The sequence below is a fragment of the Macaca thibetana genome, chromosome 2, assembly GCF_024542745.1.
Source record: "Macaca thibetana thibetana isolate TM-01 chromosome 2, ASM2454274v1, whole genome shotgun sequence".
NCBI lineage: Eukaryota > Metazoa > Chordata > Mammalia > Primates > Cercopithecidae > Macaca > Macaca thibetana.
The window spans coordinates 116,476,921-116,498,908 of record NC_065579.1 but is presented as its reverse complement, the minus strand read 5'-3'; the positions used below and the strand labels follow the sequence as shown (position 1 = coordinate 116,498,908).

At 39.7% G+C, this 21,988-nt stretch overlaps 1 protein-coding gene across 2 annotated transcripts in view; it reads right to left on the bottom strand.

Moving 5' to 3' along the window:
* PTPRG (protein tyrosine phosphatase receptor type G) overlaps nucleotides 1–21,988 on the bottom strand; it is a 745,156-nt gene that overhangs the window by 194,964 nt on the left and 528,204 nt on the right. The gene's annotated exons all lie outside the window — the stretch shown is intronic.

Below are 21,988 nucleotides of genomic sequence, written 5' to 3'. Positions count from 1 at the left end.
GGAATAAGTCACCCAAATTCCCACCACACAGGTCACCAGTGATAGGAATTGAGCCAAAGACCCTTCCATATTTTTCATACACAAAAACGCATTTTGTGTCATGATTTGTGGACCTTACTTGGGCAAAACAGCAGTCATGGCTGAGTTCAGGGGTTCAAATTCCTGATCCTCCACTTACTAGGTATGTGAACTACCAGCTAGATTCCAGTTTCTTCATCTAAAAATTACATTATTAAAAGATTTATCCATTTTGGGAGTCCAAGGCAGGAAGATCATGAGATCAAGAGATCAAGACCATCCTGGCCAACACGGTGAAACCCCATCTCTACTAAAAATACAAAAATTAGCCGGGCATGGTGGTGCCCGCCTGTAGTCCCAGCTACTCTGGAGGCTGAGGCAAGAGAATCTCTTGAACCTGGGAGGCGAAGGCTGTGGTGAGTCGAGATCACGCCACTGCACTCCAGCCTGGGCAACAGAGTGAGACTCTGCCTCAAAAAAAAAAAAAAAAAAAAAAAAAAAAAAAAAAGATTTATCACTTAAGTACTATGACCACTTACCTCAAAGTCACTTGATATATATATTAAATGTTTTGATGAGTGCCTTGTAATAAGAACCATATACGTGTTTGCTATTCTTAATTGCAGTGTTTGCTTACGGTATTAACATTTTATCAGTAACAGTATTAATTAATAACATGGCTCATGTCATTAAAAGTCTCTATAAAACATAATTTTTTCTTCTTTTTCCCATCCACCTTTCTGTGTAAGAACATAAAGTGTAATTTTTAACGGTCATATAATTCCAACTTCAGGATAGACCTAATTTATTTAATAATTTCCGAAATGTTGGGCATTTGTGTCTTTTTCCTAACAATTTTCACTATCATATTAGTGGAATCAACACTTTTGTGGCCACAACTTTTCTAATATTTGAATTATTTTCTTGGAATTAATTTTCAGGCCTAAAATACCATTTTGAAAGACTAGGAAGTAGTGATGGTTAGTAAGGAATCAAAAAATGACATTCCACAGTAAGGGCTTGCTTACACCAGAATTAATGGTGAAGCAGAAATAGATGATTATAAGAATCTTCAACTACTGGACCGCCGGATTTTAGTGCTTTACTCTGAGTCACAAATTCAGGCAAATTTTCCTCATACCATCAAATCCCAGACAAGGGCCCCAGTTTTAGTGCCAATGGTGAAAATTCCTAAACGTGGGAATTTCAAGAGCAAATAAGAAATGCAGCTATATGTGTAGGCAGGTGGGCATCAGGGACACGTCCTGTTTCAAACAACTCTAAATTCTAAATTATAACAAAAATGCATCATCTCACAATGTGTCTATCTAGTGGCACTAGGATATGCCTTTTGTTTCTAAGACATCCTACACTTCACACCCCTATCTCTGGAGTCAGAACATATTCTGTGGCCACAACCCTTCAAGTTTATGGATTCTCTTCAGTTCTACCATCTGTTAACAAGGAGACGTAAGTAAGTATGAAAGGTTGGAAGACACCAGATTCTGCTAGCTTTCTAAGAGAAAATATAAACATACTTAGCATGTCTTCTAGAATATTCACAGAACCTGTACACTCATAAAAACTAAGAAAAGGCCAATTACTACAGAAAAACCAGGTTTCCTGGAAGGCAGTAAAGAATACAGGAATAAAAGCTACAGGGTCTGGGTGCTAGTTGCAGCCATGCAACCTTGGGCAAGTTACTTAACCTCTCATCTTTTCCCCTAACTCTATTTTTTTTTTTTTTTTTTTTTTTTGAGACGGAGTCTCGCTCTGTCGCCCAGGCTGGAGTGCAGTGGGCGATTTCGGCTCACTGCAAGCTCCGCCTCCGGGGTTCACGCCATTCTCCTGCCTCAGCCTCCGGAGTAGCTGGAACTACAGGCGCTCGCCACCACGCCCTGCTACTTTTTTTGTATTTTTAGTAGAGACGGGGTTTCACCACGTTAGCCAGGATGGTCTCGATCTCCTGACCTCGCGATCTGCCCGCCTCGGCCTCCCAAAGTGCTGGGATTACAGGCGTGAGCCACCACGCCTGACAGTATTTTTTTTAATGGCCAGAATAAAAGCTGGAGCCAAGGTGGAGGGTGGGATAAAATTGACAATGCCTTATTTGCCTACAGTTATCCCCGGTATCCACAGGGGATTGGTTCCAGGGACTCCGCAGATACCCAAATCTACAGATGCGTAAGTCCCTTACATAAAATGGTGTAGTATTTCCATACAGCCTATACTCATCTTCTTGCTTACTTTAACTCATCTCTAGATTACTTATAATACCTAATACAATATAAATGATACGCAAACAGTTGTATTATTTTTTCATTTGTATGATTTCATTTTTTAAAAAATTTTTTTCAAATAATTTCAATTCCCAGACTGAATTTATAAATCTAGGACCCAAGGATATGGAGGGCTTGTATTTCTCTTAAGGATCAAATCATATAATATAGGTAAAGGCACTAGATAAATTGTCAAGCCCTACAGGAAAATAAATTGATATAAAACTATTTTTTCTAATTCTTTTATTAGACATGCAATCATTCAAAAGCTTAGTATTCAATGCAGATAACCTCAAATTAGAATTATTAAATCTCTGTGATAGCAGCTACTCAAACCTGGGAAAGTATGATGGCAGTAGTTATTACTCTAACATACTTGCTGCTTTAATAACTGAAGTTAATTTCTTAACATTACATTGTGCATTTAAAAATATTTCACTGAAAGTGCTTTTGAGAATCTCAAATGCTTCCTCTCCTAAAAAGTGCTTCACGAGATAATGTTTGGCCATGCTTGTTGTCCCACTAAAATATTCCTAAAAACAAATAATATACTTTGTGTACCTTATAAAAAAATAGAAAAGAAAAAGAGGACTGCATAGGTGGGAATTGAACAATGAGATCACTTGGACACAGGAAGGGGAGCATCACACACCGGGTCCTGTTGTGGGGAGGGGGTAAAAGGGAGGGATAGCATTAGGAGATATACCTAATGTAAATGATGAGTCAATGGGTGCAGCACACCAACATGACACATGTATATATACGTAACAAACCTGCACGTTGTGCACATGTACCCTAGAACTTAAAGTATAATATAAAAAAAAAAAAGAAAAAGAGGACTGAAGAAGAAAATCAACACCATGCCTCTTTATTAAAAATGCATACTTTGTTGTATTTTATAAGTATGCTAGATACAGATGGTACAAAAGACTGAGTGAAGTTTATTTCATATGCAGGATATCATCTAGAAATTTGTTTTTTGAACAGATTCCCATTATGCTATGGCATTTTGTAACTCGGGGAAGGGTGAATGAGGAGTCCTCTCTTGCCCCCCAAAATATGCCCCCCACCACCAATTGTGTTCATATACCTGTCACATGATCATGTTGAAAATGCACCATTACTTACGAGTGTTAGTTTATTTTACGTGAAAATGTCAGCCCACAGTCCTTTAGAGAACACTCAGTGCTGCTGTGGGGCTTATTTAGGTTTGCATTTGCTGGAACGGACACAGGGCTGGAGTAATGTTGCCCTTGGCAGAACATCCTGAACTGCACTTAATAGGAGTCATATTCTCACTTCTCAGCTGGAAGATTACATGAGCAAGATCTGAAAGAACTGAAAAGGCCGTCCTTTACCAAGTCTATCTTATACCATTAGGTTTTACAGCCAATATCTCCTTTATGATACTAAGTGGAACAAAGGCAATCGGTTCCAAAGAGACTCTGAGTTTGCCCTTTGCTTAAGCGCGTGATAATAGTAATGGCTGGCTGGGGGCGTCTTTGTGTTTCTGACAGTGGGTTGCTAATGTTGTCAACTTAAGCCAGCTTAGCCCATAATTTCACTTTTAAGATGGTTGGATTTTTGCTTTGTGTTTCTAAGATGGGCTAGTAAACCGTGTACATGTAAAAATCCTTCTGTACTACAAATGAAACCTAAATGGGGGGTCTTTGGAACTGCAAATTATAACTGAGTATAAAATGTGATTGACATTAAAGCCCAATGCAGCTAGGAACCATCCGCCTAATTTGTTCTTTTATTTGGATAATTATAATCAGGTTTCAGCCTGGTCATCAATCTGTCCTGAAACTCTGAGGGTGGAGAGAATCATATGATACTATATGAATGCTGACTGTCATTTTTATATATTAGACATCTATGAACTATTTGCAGAAATACACTAACGAAATCCCCCAAGAAGTTCAATCTATGGATTTACAGGTTTTGCAATATGGCTGCAAAATTAACATTTACGATGGAAAGCAGTTAGTTGTATTTGCAGAGATAACACATGGCAAAACATACACACAAGCTGATCATCATAATCACGCCCTTGTCCAGCTCTCCAAAATTAAAATAGAACCAGAAGAAAGCAGAAAGCCAATTCAATACACTCACATAACACACATAAAACAAGAAATAAAGACAACAGGAGAAAATATCAAATGAGAAAAGCAGCAAAAAATGAGCTCAAAAAAATTGCCAGTATCAAAACAACAGTAAGAATGTTTCTATAAACCTGATCGTGAGCAGCATTTCTAAAGCCCCTTCTGACCTGCTTTCATCCTCCAGAAGTGTTCTTTTCATGAGTAACCAAGTTGGTTCAAATGCATGCTCCCAGAGCCTGAAACTAATTTCCTTCCTCCTACATAAGAACATAAAATCCTTACAATCTTGGTAATAGAAAGATACCATTTTTCCCGAGGTCTCAGCCACCACCATCTCTCCTTTTTTTGACAAAGGGGTGCCCATGTGTCCTCCCCTGCTCCTCTCCAGCTCAGCTCTCTCAGTAGTGCTCCTGATCTGCTCAAAATGCCAACCAAGTTAGTCCCCTTGCTCTGTCAGTTTTTCATTGGCTTCCCAAGGAAAGTCCAGGGCTGATGGCCTTCAGGACTCTTTGCGGTCTAGTGAAGTCAATGCTCTAGCTTGAGCCCTGGGGGCTTTCTCTCTGGTCCTTGAGCACTCAGTTCTCCTGCTTGGGGCTATTGCTCATGCTACTGCTAGCAGCTGAGAATCTCCTCTGCTCAGCCTCTAATTCCCACTCTAGTTAACTTCAGCTGAATCCTGTCTTCTCCCAGAGAGCCTTTCTTGATCCCCAAATCTGGACCTGATCCTCATCACATGCTCTCAAAGCAATCAATGTCTTTTTCCTTCACTAGACTTCACACATATTGAATCACACGTCCATTGGTACATTTACATGATAAACTTGTATTCCCCCAATAGCCTGTGATGTCCACAAAGATCAAGACTACACAGGTATTTTCTCATCAGGGCAGCCTCAGTGCCTAGCACAGTGCCTAGCATACAGTTGTCTACAAGAAATATCTGATGAATGAATACTGAAGGAGGCCAGGTTATACTATATATGTATAAGCTAGACAGGCCGAGACAGTAACACTCTTCTTTCATTGAGAACGCAGGATGGTACGTGATCTCCTGTACCGGTGTAACCTCTAACTGCTGTCATTTATATCCCAGAGAGCCTCCTGAGTCCACAGCGAGGCTGCAACCACACCAAGTCACAAAAATCTCCTTGTAGACATTCTTCCTTTGCCTCACTGAAGGTCACACAGGGGATGCAGCTTTGACATTCTCCATAACTGATAGCATCACTGCGTAAGAGAGTCCCCTCTGACATCAAGACTGTCTGCTTAACAACTGGTGATGGTACACTGTGCTCTCTCTTCGCTTTATGATCCAAGAATTTTTAAATGAAGCTTTCATAACAAGGATGTAATGGAAGGCATGGTACTTTGCTGGGTATCCAGGCTGATTTTACATGTTTGCCTGACAGAAAGCCCTGTGCAACATTTCATCATTTATAAAGCCAGAGAGAAGATTAGGATGTTGCTGCCCTGGAAGATAAAGGCACAGAAGGTAGATTACCATTCCGCATGGCACAGTTGGCCCGTGGATACAACGGCTCCTTTGCGGCAGGTTGCAGCCTTCCTGATGTGGGAAAGTCTGAAAGCGCCTCTTGGCAGAACACAGCCAGGCATGAGCAGAACTGCTTCGGGGCTTCTAAAAAGTTTCAGCAGCAGCTGAGGGGTCCATCAGCCTCCCCAGCCTCCCCAGTCTCATAAGACGAGCATCTTTCCTGGTCCAGTGCAGAAATAAATTCTCAGCACAGGCCCTGGATAGCCTCAGTGGGGATGTTGGACTGGAAGAGACTTGGCTCTGGGTACTGAGCAACTCAGCAGGTGCTGCCAGTGCCTGTAACATCCTAGCACAGAACATCCAAAATATTTTACGGAAGCAATGGGACCAGGGGAGCTGCATGGCAATAACCGTCAAAAACCAATTTGTATGAGCTTGAAGTGAGATTCCATAGGTACTCACTGGAATGTCTGGAGGCAGACTAGTGGAAAACGCGAAGCTCTCAAACCACAGCACCATCCAAATTTCAGGAGAGAGCAACCTGCAGAAGAAGTGGTTCCAAAAGACAAGATCTCTGCTGAAAAAAAGACTTTTCCTCAATGTCCTAATTTGGTCCTAAGTATTGTCACAAGGGCACCCGCACCAAGGGATGATCAGACACATTCTAGAGTGGCTGACCCTACCCTAGATCTACACTCCTTGGAAGGAAAAGGTGGGTAGGGAGTTTCCAGGAGGGTAGGAGGCAGCCTAATGTTGAGGTTGAGAAGAGGGAAAGAGCCTCCAAAGTAAGAAAGACATGGCTTCAAATCCTACCATTTTCTAGTTGAGTGGCCTTGGGCAAATCATTGAATATCTCTGTTCCTTGGTTTCATTTGTCAATTGGGGATACAAGTTCCTACTTTAAAGGTTTGAGGTATCAACGCAGATAATGGATATGAACTGGCACACAGAAACAAAGTTTTCTTCCTGAATATTACTGGTAATAGGATAAGCAAGAGGAAAAGGAAGAGAGAAGGTAAGAACTTGCCCTTCCACTCTCACCAGAAGTGGGAATTTGTAGCAAAACTGATTTATTCCAAAGTGCTTGGAAAAAAGCTGTCTCTCTTCCCTCCAACTCTCTACCCCCAGCTACCTCTCCCCAAGGTAAGGATAGGTCCATCTTAATGCAGGGCCACTCAAAGGAAAAGCAAGCTCAGCCCTTTTCTGTGGAGCTGTCTTCCCAGGCACCAGCCAGAGAGGATGATCTTACTTCCAGTCACCAATATATGCAGGTCCATGGGCCAACCATGCCCCTGCTCCTAATCCCTTATACCTGAGTCGATAGGCCAGGCAGGCCTTGTTCCACACGCTCATCTCCAAGGGAGGAAGCATGAAGATGTATACCGTCCTCTGGTGCCAGTCATATCCTCCAATCCACCTTATCATGAGCAAATCTCATACCTGGGTTTCTTTTGGCTCCAATGAGGTGGGACAAATGACCATGCTCCCCTCCACCTGTTCTCACAGGTTCACTACTACTTTTTATAATAAACCAAGGGGGGAAACTAACAGACAATGGCATGTCTGATCACTTGGCTTCCGCCGTTCACTATGAAATGAGAAGAGAATTCTAGTCGGACTGGTGCGACTCTGGGAAGTGGAGGGCTAGAGGATCATGAATCTCAGGAGTTGAGAACATGCTCTTTAAGAAGACTAGAGTCCCAGAATATGGCCTAGATGAATCATCAACTGCCTAAGCGGCAAGCTGGCATGACAGGAGCTGGGGTGGAGGGCAATTAAGGGAACCCAAGGGATCTCTGATGAGCTCTGCTAGTTCTCAACCTGTGCACACTATTTAGAATCACGCAAGCAGCTATTAAAAATACTGATGTTCAGTCCATCTCCTGGACCAATTACATCTAAATCCCAGGGGTGGAACCCGAGCATCGGCATTATTTAAAGCTTGCTCAGTAATTCCAGTGTGCAGCCACGATTGAGGAAAGCTGTTTTACACTTTCTTGGCCCACTGAGTTTGGAGAGGAAGAAACAGAAAATAGTTAACATATCACAAATCTGTTAGGTGAGAATGCCTTTCCTCTCTCACACATGCAGGTTAACGACCCTTCCCACTGCACAGCTGTTGTACATGGTAACTCGTGTTTATCACTACACATATGACAGGCACATGCTATTGTTTATATTATGATGAGAGCTAGTATTTACTGAGGACTTACTGTGTACCAGTCACACATCAATTTCACCTGTATTAACTAATACAAACCTCACAATGACCCTCCCAGGTAGGTCTCTTATTACTGGTCCTATTTTCCAAATGAGGAAGCTGAGACACAGAAAGGTTAAGTGGACTTGACTGAATTTTACTCCTACTAATGGGCAGAACTGAGATTTAATTGAGTAATGTGGATTTAGAGTTCATTTTCTTCATCAAGCTAACTCTCAAGTAATGTCTTATTTTCATTCATTATCTCTCTGTGATAGGTATTGAGGATATTAACCCCAAACAAGCGAAAGTCCCTGTCTTTTTCTTTATCTTCTTTTTTTTTTTTCAGATGGAATCTTGCTCTGTTGCCCAGGCTGGAGTGCAGTGGCACAATCTCGGCTCACTGAAACCTCTGCCTCCTGGGTTCAAGCAATTCTGCTGCGTCAGCCTCCCGAGTAGCGGGGATTATAGGCGCCCACCACCACGCCCGGCTAAATTTTGTATTTTTAGTAGAGATGGGGTTTCACCATATTGGCCGGGCTGGTCACGAACTCATGACCTCAGGTGATCCACCTGCCTCGGCCTCCCAAAGTGCTGGGATTACAGGCATGAGCCGCTGTGCCCGGCCGGTCCTTGTCTTAAGGAATTTACAGATTGTGTGTGTGTGTGTGTGTGTGTGTGTGTTACCCCATGTATAAGGGGTAACCTCCCTAATGATAGGGACCACATTTTATTCAGTTCTCTAAACAGCAGCTGAACCACCATATATGGGACACCATAGTGAGTCCACAACATTGCAAAGGAAATGAACAAAGAAGGCAAGAGAAGGGACACAAGAGAGAAGGTAGGTGGGATGCTGTATGGGAGTGATCTCGTCCCTTTAGACCATGGGGAACTCAAGAGTCAAAACTGCCCCATAAAGAAGAGAATGGCATCTCCCACTCAACTCCCACCTCCCCCTCCAGGGCAAACACTGGGACTAATGAAATAAATTGCCAGAACAGGTAATAATTCACATGCCCTAGTATTCTAAAATCTCCAACGATCACATCCTTATTGCTGGCATTGTCTCTAACCAAACTAATAAGGAAGCTCACAGGAAAGGATACATTTCCAGCACAGATAGGGCCACATAAAGGATCCCCGTTTTATGACTTTGACCCTGAAGCGGAAATCACTGCTGGGAATTAAGCAGTTCCTTGGGGTCCAGGGGAAAATCTTATGGGGCCCTTTCACCTTCTAATGGCCTCACCACCATCTGGAGGCATCTGGGTCCATATCAATGTATGACTTGTCTCTCTCTCAGCCAACGTGGCTGCTCCAATTAAATATCTATTTCTTTTACCATCCAAGGTGTTAAGACTAATGACTTTAGCTCCTCTTTAAAGTAGTAAGAGAGACATGCAGATGCTCCTTGAGGAAATTTGAATTTGGTTACCTCCTCCTGAATTACTGAGTTATAGCACCAATAACAACTACTTAAGACTTTGTCTCACAGCCAACTGCAATCAGATCTGAAGCACCCTCCACGAACATGCAAGTAGGCTAGGAGGATGTGTATATTTGACATACTGAAGTAATATATGTCCTGCGACAGACTACAGGGTATGGGGAAGTAATGGTTCAAAGTATTTCCTTCTATTTTGGCATTTTTAACCTAATCATTGCTAATTATCATCATCAACATTGTTATTTTAACTATTCTTATCATCAAAATTTTTTTGGGTCAAAGACCTCTCCACAAGAGTTTCACAGACATTATCTCATTTGAAGTTCACAGCAAATCAATCAGATACTGGTTATTTTCATTTTATGGACAAAGGGATTGAAGTGGCAAGGGATTAAATAGATTTGTCCAAAGGAACAAGCCAGTAAGTGGCAAGTTGGAATTTATACATAGACGCCTCACTCCAAAACCTTAGACATGAATCAGAATCTCCTTCTCAGAGGGCTGTTATGAGCATGAAATGGGATAATGCACGTAGAATGCTTGGTAGAAATATAAGAAGAGCTGACACATGAGCAGAGTCCATAAATATCACCTACTGTTATTTTTACTATTGTTAATATTTGAAGAGAATCAGACACTGTAAGTCTCTTTTCAGAAGACTTGGGATTTTACCTGTCTGACCTGTTTTAGTGGGATGAGGACATTTTTCACTTATAAAATTCAAAATAGAGAGAAACCACAAAACTTTGGTCTGACAGCTATTAAAAAGGGCAGCGGGGGAGTAGCTGAGCTACTAAGTTCAGATGTGACCCTAAACATTCATCTCTTTTCCTAAAAGATTTAGGAATTGGCTTTGTGTTAGTTAGCTGCTTGCATTTCTGAAGCATCTGGCACTAAACCCTATAATCGGTTCAGTTTAAAAAAAAAAAAAAACTAGAACTAGTGTCTGGCAGCCACCTTTGAAGAGTGCCTAAAAATAGAAATAATTCACTGAAACCTCATTAGAATGGTGTTCAGGGATGCCAAGCTACCAGGGAATATGCTGTACAGTGTTGAGTAAGACCTCAGTAATATGGATGGAGAAGTCCCTGGAAGTGAATTATCAGAGTCAGAATTGAGTATTGTTTCATATACAGAACATTTTATTATATGTGGTACAAACAAATTACCGATATTGTAATTTTAGAAGTATTTCTCACCAAATCCATTTGTGTGAACACGTAAGAGTCCTCTGTTATAACCAAAGGGCTATATTAAATGAATATACCCACATAAGATGGGTTGACAATGGCCAGTTGATATATGGAGTAAGAAACTCCTCCCATTGCAATTTTATTTACAGTCCTGATGTGTCTAATAAAATGCCTTCTTAAAAATGCGTAAGTAATTCTTGGCTTATTTGGACAAATCCAGATTCTAAATAAGCAACACCTAAATTAGCTCTCTTCTATCATTTTTATACAACTACCTAGGAATTTGCACAGACACAAAAAAATAATATAACTTAATACATACTCAGAGAACACAATGAGCTAAGAAAAATAGAATTTGCTGTACCAGTGTGTCGAGGTGAGTCAATGCACAGGTATGCTCATAGCTCCTAACAGACCCCAAACGGGGATTTGATGCTAAAAATTTTCTCAAAAGACACCTGTGCAATCATAATAAAGAGATGATATGAGCACCAACTACTGTGTCTTTTACTATATCACATTGAGATTGTGACCTATGGCAAGTTAAAAGGCAGGAAGGATAAAATATTTCTATAATGGACGTTCTTGCAATAGACCGTCGCCTAATCCTTTACAAACCACTGGAATTGTGTTCTTGAAAAATATCACAATCAGCAAAACAGTGTTACCAAGATCAAGATATTAACAGAAAAAGAGGAACGTGGGGAAAATCATAAAAAGTCTCACATGGATAAATAAAATTAAGTTTCTTCCAAGTTTGCCATCACATCATGTAAAAATGGTTGAATGTATTTCCATAAAATCAGAAAGATCTGTGCAGACTGGTCTGTCTTAAAATATAATCTATGTGATGTACATGACATCTGCTTTGGGAATGTGGGTCACAGGGACACTCAAGAGACAGGCAGGCATTATCCAGAAAAGACAAAGAACAAAAGTTCTGGGCTTCGGATGGGTTCAGACATATCATAAATGTTAAGATGCTGTAGATAGAGAAAAGAGTAGCTTCAGTGTAAACCCTGAACAACAAAATCAAAAGAGAAATGCAAGGTTCTTCTCAAATGGGCACAGGTGAGTAGCATCTGGATGCATACAGTTCAAGATGGTTAATAATCCTAGCCCTCAATGCCTAGATGGCCATATAGTAAAAAGATTTCACAAGAGACAATAGAAACCCTCTAAAATAAGCCAGCACTAATCATTTTAAAACCCTGTCCTGGGAAAATCCTTCTATAATGCTAAGGAAACTGTGTAGTGCTGTAATTTACAGAAGCAGGTTCTCCTACACCTCCGCAAGCGAGTTTCATTGATCTTCCTATGAGTTTTTTAAACTAGCTCTCACTGATTTCAAGTTCAAAAGCATTTGTACATGCTCTTACCTTCTCACCTCTGTTTACTTTTCTATATCTAAGTCAATGTTCTATTAAATTGGTGCTTGTTTCGAAAATCACTGCAGTGTCTGGATATAAATATACCCATGTGGGTGCTTTAATTTAACAAGGCAGAGGTAAACCTAGGATATGTAGGAATAGGGCAGATTCAAATATTTTTGCATGCAAGTTTTGCACCTTATGTTGGAATCTCAGTTGTCCAAGTCTCGGGTAGCCAGGGACGGTTGGAGTTCTTGGGACTGGGATTATTAGTTATTCGTATGGACTTCGGCCTGCAGAAAATAACCTAAACAGCCCTAACTGACCCCCTCTACCAAGATGAAGACGTTCTGGTATCTTCGGTCACTTAGTTAATTGATGACCATAAAGCTGAGTTTCTTGGCCTCAGCTAGCACAGACATTTTGGGCTGCTAACTGTTGGTTGTGGAGGACTCTCCTGCGCATTGCAGGATATTCAGCAGCATCCCCGGGCACTAGCCGTGAGATGCCAGTAGTGCCTCTGCCCTGACACACCTAAAGCGTTTCCAGACATGGCTACATTGCCCGTGGGACAAAATCCCCATTCCTTCCCTCCCCACTTCAGAACTGCTGCCATTAAAAAATTAATACATTCAATTCAAAGTTCAAATCTTTACCCCATTCACTCACGCTATGCTTACACATAACCACAGCATTTATTCTATACTCTTTGTAGCCTTTTTATAAAAGGGAGGAAACTAAAGAAAAAAGTTGGCATCAAATCTATAAAATAATTATAGACATAGAGCCTAAGATAATTTAGGATCAAAGGTTTTAACCATGGACAAAAAGAAGAACATAATTTTAAGTTACAAGAAAATACCTCTTCAGCTATCAGCAAAACTGAGAGGCCTGAAAGCAATTATATGCACATGACAATAACTGGGACCAATAGTATATACTTCTCCTTCTACCACCCTCTTCAACAGAAAACCCAACTTTTCCCATTCAGTTCTTTACTGAGAGCATAGACCCTGGAGATACACGGTTGCTGTTGAAATGCTGGCTCCAACACTTATTGGCCTGTGTAATTTTGAGTAACTTATACCGAAAAAAGCTCCTTGTCTCAGCCTCCCCATCTATAAAATGGAGGTAATAATACCTTGAGGGGCCCCAGTGAAGATTACGTGAGATATTGTACAGTAGTTGTCATTAGCATTTTACATGAGTGAAGTCCTCGGCAAATGTTAACTTTTATTAGTGGTGTTTGTATTCTATTTAGAAACATCTTGCAACTAATTTATCTGGGGGAGAAGAGAGAGGTAAGAACGGTTGTGAATAAAATGTGCTTTATGTCAGGAGTTCTCCCGATAAATCTAATCAGCTAAAGCCTCCTACTAGGTCATATTCCAGGAAGACCAAATCTAGGAAAAAACGAAGTGGCTGGATTGGGAGTCACACAACTCAAATTCTCGGCTTGGCAGACTGCATAGAGCTAGGGGACCATGGTCAATCACTTAACCTTTCAAAGGGCCAGGCCTGTCATCCGTCATAGTAAAGTTACTACAGAGTGCCTAAGATCTTCTCTGAGTTTATGAAAATCAGATTCTGTGACTTATATTACAACTAATGGCCAAAACAATTTTAAACTATCATTCAACGATGTACAAAAGCAAAGTACTTGGTAACGTCCTTGAAGTGCAATGATTTAATTAAAATAGATTTTCACATGGTCACATTCAAAGGATTCAAAGTCTCTTAATTATGTAATGCTTCGCCAATAATTAAATAGTCCTCTGTAATGTCCACTAAGAGGAAATTTGAATTACAGGCCATTTGCAGACAAGAGATGTGCTGAAAACACCTGATAGGCTATAAATTCAATGTTGTACATCCACAAATCTATTCCAAAATTGCAACTGAACATTAAGAATGACTCTGGCCTTCACTTAATGGTAAGTCCTATGAAATCAATTAGCTGTTAAAATAGTTTAATTGGAACATATGTATTTTAATTTTTGTGTGTGTATTCAAAAAAGTCTTCTTAATCAACCCAAAACATTCTGAAATTGCACTTCTAGGTAATGTAGTGAAAGAATTGAACTTCTATCTGGATAAAACCAAGGATGTGGAAAATGTCAGAAGGACAATATTCAAACAGCAGCAACTGGAAAGGAATAAATTAGGAATCATATTAGTTTACTGCCATTATCCTGTAAAGCAGTCTAAGAAGGAAGTTCTAAATAATCTACCACCATTCTCCAACACAAACTCAATTTTGTCAGACCCAAAAATAGTTATTGTATTTTTTTTGGGAGGGGTCGGGAGTGAGGGTGGGAATTTGGCAGATGGGTAAAATTACTAATTTATCCCTTTTCTCTCTCTCTCTCTCTCTCTCTGCCCAGAGTTAAAGGCCCTTGTTTCACACTGCCATCAGAACCATGGAAAGAAAAAAAAAATTAAAACTAAAACACGATAGAAAATTTATTCTTCGTCAAAAAAAGAAAAAGACTCTTTGGGGATAGTTAAAAAGAATAAAAAGATCAATTTAGGTCACCATAAATAAAAGGAATGAATTATACTTTAACGGTGTTCTGCTTTATACCAGAATAGAAGAAAAATGGAGAAAAAAGAGTCCAATTCTAAAATTTACTACTAGAAACTTCATACTCTCAAAATGAAATATTTATCATTTTAAAAATATACACAAGATATAATTCTTGTATTATCCTCTTGAGATTTTATGTGCCTGACTTGATCTGTCCTCTCCTAGCTCCCAATGATAAAATGAGGCTACTTGTGAGGAAAGAATTCTAAGGCCCTTCTGAAAACTTATTGTCCATCCCTCAATTACTTTGAGGGCAGGACACAATTCTAAGGATACCTCATGATTTCCATGGAGCATGGCACAGAGAAGGTGCTTAACAAATATTGCAGAGTGAACAAATGAGTTAGCAAATGAATGCAAGAATGAATACATAAGCAAGAAAATCTTACATTCTGTTTGCTTAGAAAATCTGAAGGAGAAGGGGGGAAAGAGGCAGAAAAACACAGACGTGTAAAGAATAGCAAGAGCAAGAAAAAGTAAACAGATGCACTGAAACACACAGAGACTAACTCATCAACTATCACAGACGAACCCTAGTAACGAAAAACGCAAGAAAGAGGCAGAGACAACGGGAAAGAAAATTAGCAAAATAATCCACAAAACCTTCTTCACTCATCACCTACTAAGATAAATGCATTTAGGTGGGAAACCTTATAAAAGATACATCCAGAAACTCTTTACAGTAAAACACTCCTTTAAGGTCTCTGAACACACTATGGAATGGAGATGCATCCCTTTAACATGTTTGACCCAGTGGAGCCCAGATAAGACAGTTACCATCCTCAATGAATCGTCACACAGTCTTCATGTTCAATGTCCTTGACCAGCTCAAGAATCGTACACTTCTGACATAAACAACATTCTTTTTAGGTGAAGCTTACACAGCCATCTAGATATATGCTTTTCAAAAACCCAAATAATAATGTGATAAAACACAAAGGTTTCCTTTAACTCAGTTTTACATAGTATATATTTCCTGAGCAATAATTGAGATCAAGGCACTGCTGTGAGGGCTAGGGAAAGGTGGGTGGGTGGTATACAAAAAAAGAGGAACAAGACACAGACTTCAACTTCAAAGAGTTTATACTCTAGTAGTCTCAGGTTCTACACCCCCTAACACCTATTTTTTATAATTGGTAGCTAATAAGCTATTGGGCTTTCCCTTTCCAATCTAGACAATGGAGCCTAAATGTGTTTCCATGAAATTCAGCTAAGTATTTACACAATCAAGCCACAGTATTAGCCTTGTGCAAGAGACATAATGATGAATAAAGACTCTCAGGCCTCAATGATCTCACAGTATTAAGGCAGAAGAAAGCAAGTAAAATAACAGCTTTAATACAAGATGGAATGCTACAAGTCACAGCGGGTCAAAGGAAGGACAGATCATATCTACCCGTGGCGGGGAAGGAGGGAGAAGGTGAAACGCAGGGAAGTGGAGAGAAAGGCTTCCTCGCCAGCCCTAGATGGATGAGTCATCAAGAACTCCTCCTGCCTTCTCAACGTCTATAAATAATCCCAGGTGCTGCATTTCATTTAATTACTAAGCCTCTCCAGATGGAGAAAAATAATTAAGCAGTCTGTAACACCGACATGATATAAAGAATGGGTTAGCAACTTGCAAAGTATTTGAGTTCTGAAGTTTCCTTTCAACTATGAAAGAAGGGCAGAAATGAAAAGGGGGCAAATGACTCTATAGAGCTTAGGGAAAAACCAAAGGACTACAGTCATATTCTGGGTAGAATTTAAATAAAAATGAAAAAATACTGGTACAAAGGAAGGCAACGCAAGCAGAACATTAAATGAGGAAACTGCAGTAGAGTTGGTGACGATAGTTTGTCAAAAAGAAATACTTTAAGAATGATGAATAAATCAGATGCAATTCACTTATTTCTTAAATGTATACCTATTGACTAGATCTCTGGATACAGACAAGACAATAATTTTATATCTTTGTTTCTGCTGCAAAGTTTCAGAACTGACCACAGCCATAAAGGAGGCTGGAAACAGTGTCACATAAGAAACGTTTCTAAATGCCGACACTCTTGAAAAATCATGTGTCTATGATTCCAAAGTTCAATGGAATGAATGAAATATAAATGAAATTTCAAGCATTCATATGACAATGGCAACTGGGTAATGAAATGAATGATACGTTCCCCTCAAGATAATAAATTCAGTAACAATATACTTCATGAAAAAACACAATTAATCAAAGCTAAAGAACAGGAATACCAAACTTCTATGGGCATCTGACTGAAATCTATTAAGAAGGTTACATGGTTAAAAGACAAGTCGGTCCTAGTGAGAAAGTAGATGAAAGCATTTAATGGTGAAGAAACAGATGGAAGCCAAGGGAAAAACACCAGAACCCAATTCTGAGGGTGACAATAAAAGATTCTTGGCCTCAAAAAAATAGGACTACTTCAAGATAAGGTCATTCTGAGTATTAGGTACTCTCTCTTCTATCAACTTAAAAAGAAACCAATGAAATCGTTCTGTGAATTACAGTTTTTTAAAAGCAAAGTATCCTTCCACAAATTGCCTAATCATTCCACTGATTCTATTTCATGTAAACCTGAGTTTTTATATTTATTTGTTTCACCAGATAAACCATGTAGGGTGTTATCAGAATAATACAATATTTTGAAAGAGTATTTTAGGTTGTTGCAAAAGTAATTGCGGTTTTTGCCTTTAAAAGTAATGGCAAAGCCGGGCATGGTGGCTCATGCCTGTAATCCCAGCTCTTAGGGAGGCAGAGGCAGGAGGATAGCTTGAGCCCAGGAGTTCAAGACCTGCCTGGGCAATATAGTGAGACCCCATTCTCCACAAAAAGGAAAAAAAAAAACAAAAAAGTAATGGCAAAAACCACGATTACTATTGCACCAATGAAATAATAACTTCTGATATTTTATATTTTCACAGGCATTAATATTAGGTTAACAGTAGAGAAGTTTTACTTTAACAAATAAAAAATAATTATTTTAGTTTTTGTACTTATATAAATTAACTAAACAAGTATTTATTCTCTTGAGTGTTTTAACAACAAATACCTCTATCCCTTGACAATTTTTTAAATTTTAAATTTATGTTTTAAATCCTTTAAAAGTGAATTTCATTCTTGCCTGTTCCCCTGTGCTTTCGATAGGGAACAAGCCCAAAGGTTATCCGCGTGATCTAGAAAAAGGTGATCCTTCCTCCAGACACATTACTACCACGCGTTGGAAAGTTACAATATTCCGCTTACCAGTGGCTACAAAGGGAGCACACCTTCTAGAGCCGTCTGGGCCAAGATGCGGCTGCCCTGATTCACCGTCTTCCACACATGGAGGTGGTTCTTCCTTCCCTCACCCGTGCTCAAGGGCAGACCTGGCTCACCATCTTTCAGCACTGAGACTGACCTTCAACTCTTATCTGTTACCAAAATATATCAGCTGCCATTCAGAGTTACTGGGATCCAGGCCAGGTATCATGATCTTAAGATCATGTTGATGTGAACACATGAATAAGACCGCTTGATGATTTTGTTGCAATGGGAATGCGCACTCCCTCCAAAGTAGCCACTAGACAGATCTCGATTACTGCGACATCATCAAGACATTTTGTGTAAAACCTTCCATACTTAACTGAATAAAAGAATCATAAACACTGTGTAGATTCAACAAATCATGCCTGTAAGCCACAATAGGGCAAAGTGCAATTAACCCCCAGTCTAGGCCAATGTAAGGGTTCATTGGACAACCATATGTCTGCTAGGTTTGTGCCTATTTGGGTGCTTTTTAGAGGGCAACATTATGAACTTCATCATATCTAAGCACAGCAAAGGCAGAGAGAAAGCCAAAATTACCAGGAATAATGGGCACATGTTGAGAACAAAAAAAGCAGCACAGATAGTGAAAAATTGAAATGGTAAAAAAAAAAAAATTATTCTAGTATATGAAGTAAATCAGCATCCGGACTACTGGTATTTCTGCAGAACTTGGCCTTGCCTAGGCCTGGGCTTGTGGGTCATTCTCTTTGTGTTACTCTGAATAATGAATATGTGGGTTCAAGTAGAGGAGTTCAACTCTTTTTGGCTGTTATTTGTGGGACCACGACACTGAGGTTCTAGCGCACAGGAGAAGACTGTGTTTATTATGTTTAACATAGCAACTAGTACCATTCCTGGCATCAAATAGATGTTGAATAGATAGATGACAAACCCTTCTTCAATACCAAAATGTAAGATGCCAGGTTTGAATTTGGAAATGTATACCAAGATTTCTCTATTTTGGGAAGAAATATCAAACTCTCAAATTTATCATTCTTATAGAAAGCAAAAAAAACAAAAAATGAGATCTAACTAGAATGTCAAATTCAAATAACAATTTTTTTTTTTTTTTTTGCATTGCATGACATAGTGAGAATTCAAGCATATAAGCACATGCATGCTTACAAGAAAGAAAAGGGGCCGGGCGCAGTGGCTGACGCCTATAATCCCAGCACTTTAGAAAGCTGAGGCAGGAGGATCACTTGAGCCCAGGAGTTCCAGACTAGGCTGGGCCACAAAGCAAGACCTCGTCTCCACAAAAAAATGAGAAAATTAGCCAGACGTGGTGGTCTGCACTTGTAATCCCAGCTACTCGAGAGGCTCTTGCAGGAGGATCCCCTTGAGCCCAGGAGTTGGAGGCTGTAGTGAGCCACAATTGTACCACTATACTTCTGCCTGGGCAACAGAGAGACTTGTCTCTAAATAAATAAGAAAGACAAAGGAAGCAGCTTAATACAGCTGCTATCTATGTAAAATTATGTTCTGTTTTTTATCATCTGACCTCCAATTTGTGTCTATAGGATAGCAAGCCAAATGTAGAAAAGGACCTAAGAAATGAAGTGCACATTAAATATCTTTATATGCAAACTAGTAGTCGTGTCCTCGAAATACTTTAAAAATTCAAAACCTAGATTTCACAGTGAGGTATTTTGTTGATTTGCACACCAATGTGTCTTGCCTGCCTAAAATTCTAATTGGTCTTATATTTAACAAGAGTTTATAGAGCTGAAAAAAATAGAAAGTGTTTGGGTAGAGCATGCTGTAAACTGTCCATACAGTACTCATAAAAACGTTAAAAAGGTTTTTTTTAAAATTTTCTTTTAAGAAAGGTTCCCGATGAAGTAGAATCTTGTTGGTCTGGGCATAGGTGGGCGCAACACAGAAGGAAGTGAGGGTGGATCTGATGGCAGGGCCACAGGAGCAGAGGTCCAGCTGCATACCAAGGGAACAATGACAGAAAACCAGGTGTTAGCCAGGCAAGTGGGAATTGTTTAAGAGCAGTATGTGTGGTCCCAGTGCTACCAAATGCAAACCAATCAAAGTTTAAGAACAGAAGCAGGCTGGGCACATTGGCTCACACCTGTAATCCCAGCACTTTGGGAGGCCGAGGCAGGTGGATCACATGAGGTTGGGAGTTTAAGACCAGCCTGACCAACATGAAGAAACCCTGCCTCTACTGAAAATACAAAAAAAAAAAAAAAAAAAAAAAAATTAGCCAGGCATGGTAGCACGTACCTGTAATCCCAGCTACTCGGGAGGCTGAGGCAGGAGAAATGCTTGAACCTGGGAGGCGGAGTTTGCAGTGAGCTGAGATCGCGCCATTGCACTTCAGCCTGGGCACAACAAGAGCAAAACTCTATCTCAAAAAAAAAAAAAAAAAGGAACAGAAGAGGTCCAGACAGAACTCAAGTCATCTGCCAACAGGGCAGTGTCCAGAACATACGTCTGTTCATAAAAAGATAGTATGTATACCGGGGTCTCCATCCCACAGAAACATGGAGGGCTGTAGATGCATATTATTTGGCAATTTCCAAGTGTCCGCTACGTTCCAGGAGCATACTAGGAACTCCCCTCATCACCACTACAATCTACATGATGTACTAGCTGTTCGCTCTACTTCACAGACAAGGATACTGAAATTGAAAAGTTTAAATAACTACATTACCATTATGCAGTAGAAATCGTGGAATTCAAAAGCAAGTATCTTGACTCTGAATAAGCTCTTAAAACACTATGCTCTATTGTGTTCACGAAAAGTAATCAGGAAAAAGAGATGTGCTGGAGAACAATGGTCAAATTAGGCCAATACATAGCACAGACAACTTCCAAAATACTTGACCACGATGCACAGTAAGCAATACACATTATATCATGATCCAGCACACACCCAGTATGCTTACTGTGCATAAACAAATTCTATAAATATATTTACCTGTACTATATTTTACTGATATTTTCTGACTTATTTCCTATTCTATATAATTCTATGTCATTGTTTTTAAAATGCTGATCAGAACTTACTGAAATCATTTCATGGCTCAACAGTAAGATAGAACCCACTGTTTGAAAAGCAGTGCCATAATCAACAATGACAACCATTGTTCTTATTCTAGGTAGAATATCAAGCTTTTCAAATTTTCATATCTGATCTCTCACTTGAGCCTTTACCTCTCTTGAGAAAAGGGAGAAAGGTAGTTAAAAGGGAGAAAGCTGTCACTCATGTGTCACCCATTGAAAAGGGTGGTGAAATTAACATACTCCAAACAAGAATGGCTCCACCTCAATGACAAACTTGCTCAAAAAGGCAGATGTTAAAGACTTGTTGGAGAAGGCTCTTATGTCTTTAACATTCCTTTAGTTGTCAAAAAGACATCCAACAACCAACAGAGACTCATTGATGAAATGAACACCTTTGTGTAGTCGCTAGGTCAACTTTAAGATTGAAAGACAACTCAGATGCCTACTACTCAGACTACCTTCCACACTAAAAAGCACCAAGGTCTCCTACAGGCAAGTTGGTCAAGGCACTCACTGATCAACACTACTTTGATTTGACTTATTAAAAAGCCTGAACAGCATTATTTTATCAAAGGATGCAACGCTGGGATTCTAGGTGCAGAATCAACACTGAGTTATAAGCATTCATTAACACAGTCATATTAAAAGAGAGGACGGAAGGATAAGAGTTCATAAATGTACCAACACAGTGATAGTTGCAACAAACACTTTAGTTACTATGGGGATTTCTGAGAGGGAAAGAGAGGGGGTCTCTTTAGAAAAGTGACTGATGCTATTTATTAACCTACTTGCAAGTAATGTCAACTTTTAAAGTTGCTCAAAAAAACCACCTTTTTTTTATATCAGTCTCTTAATATGCTGAAAGAACCTGTTCAAAATGCTTCAGCGGCAAAGTAACTTAGATGATAAATGTGTTCTTCAATCTGTGCACCAGTCAAGTAGCAATAAAATCAGAATAATTCA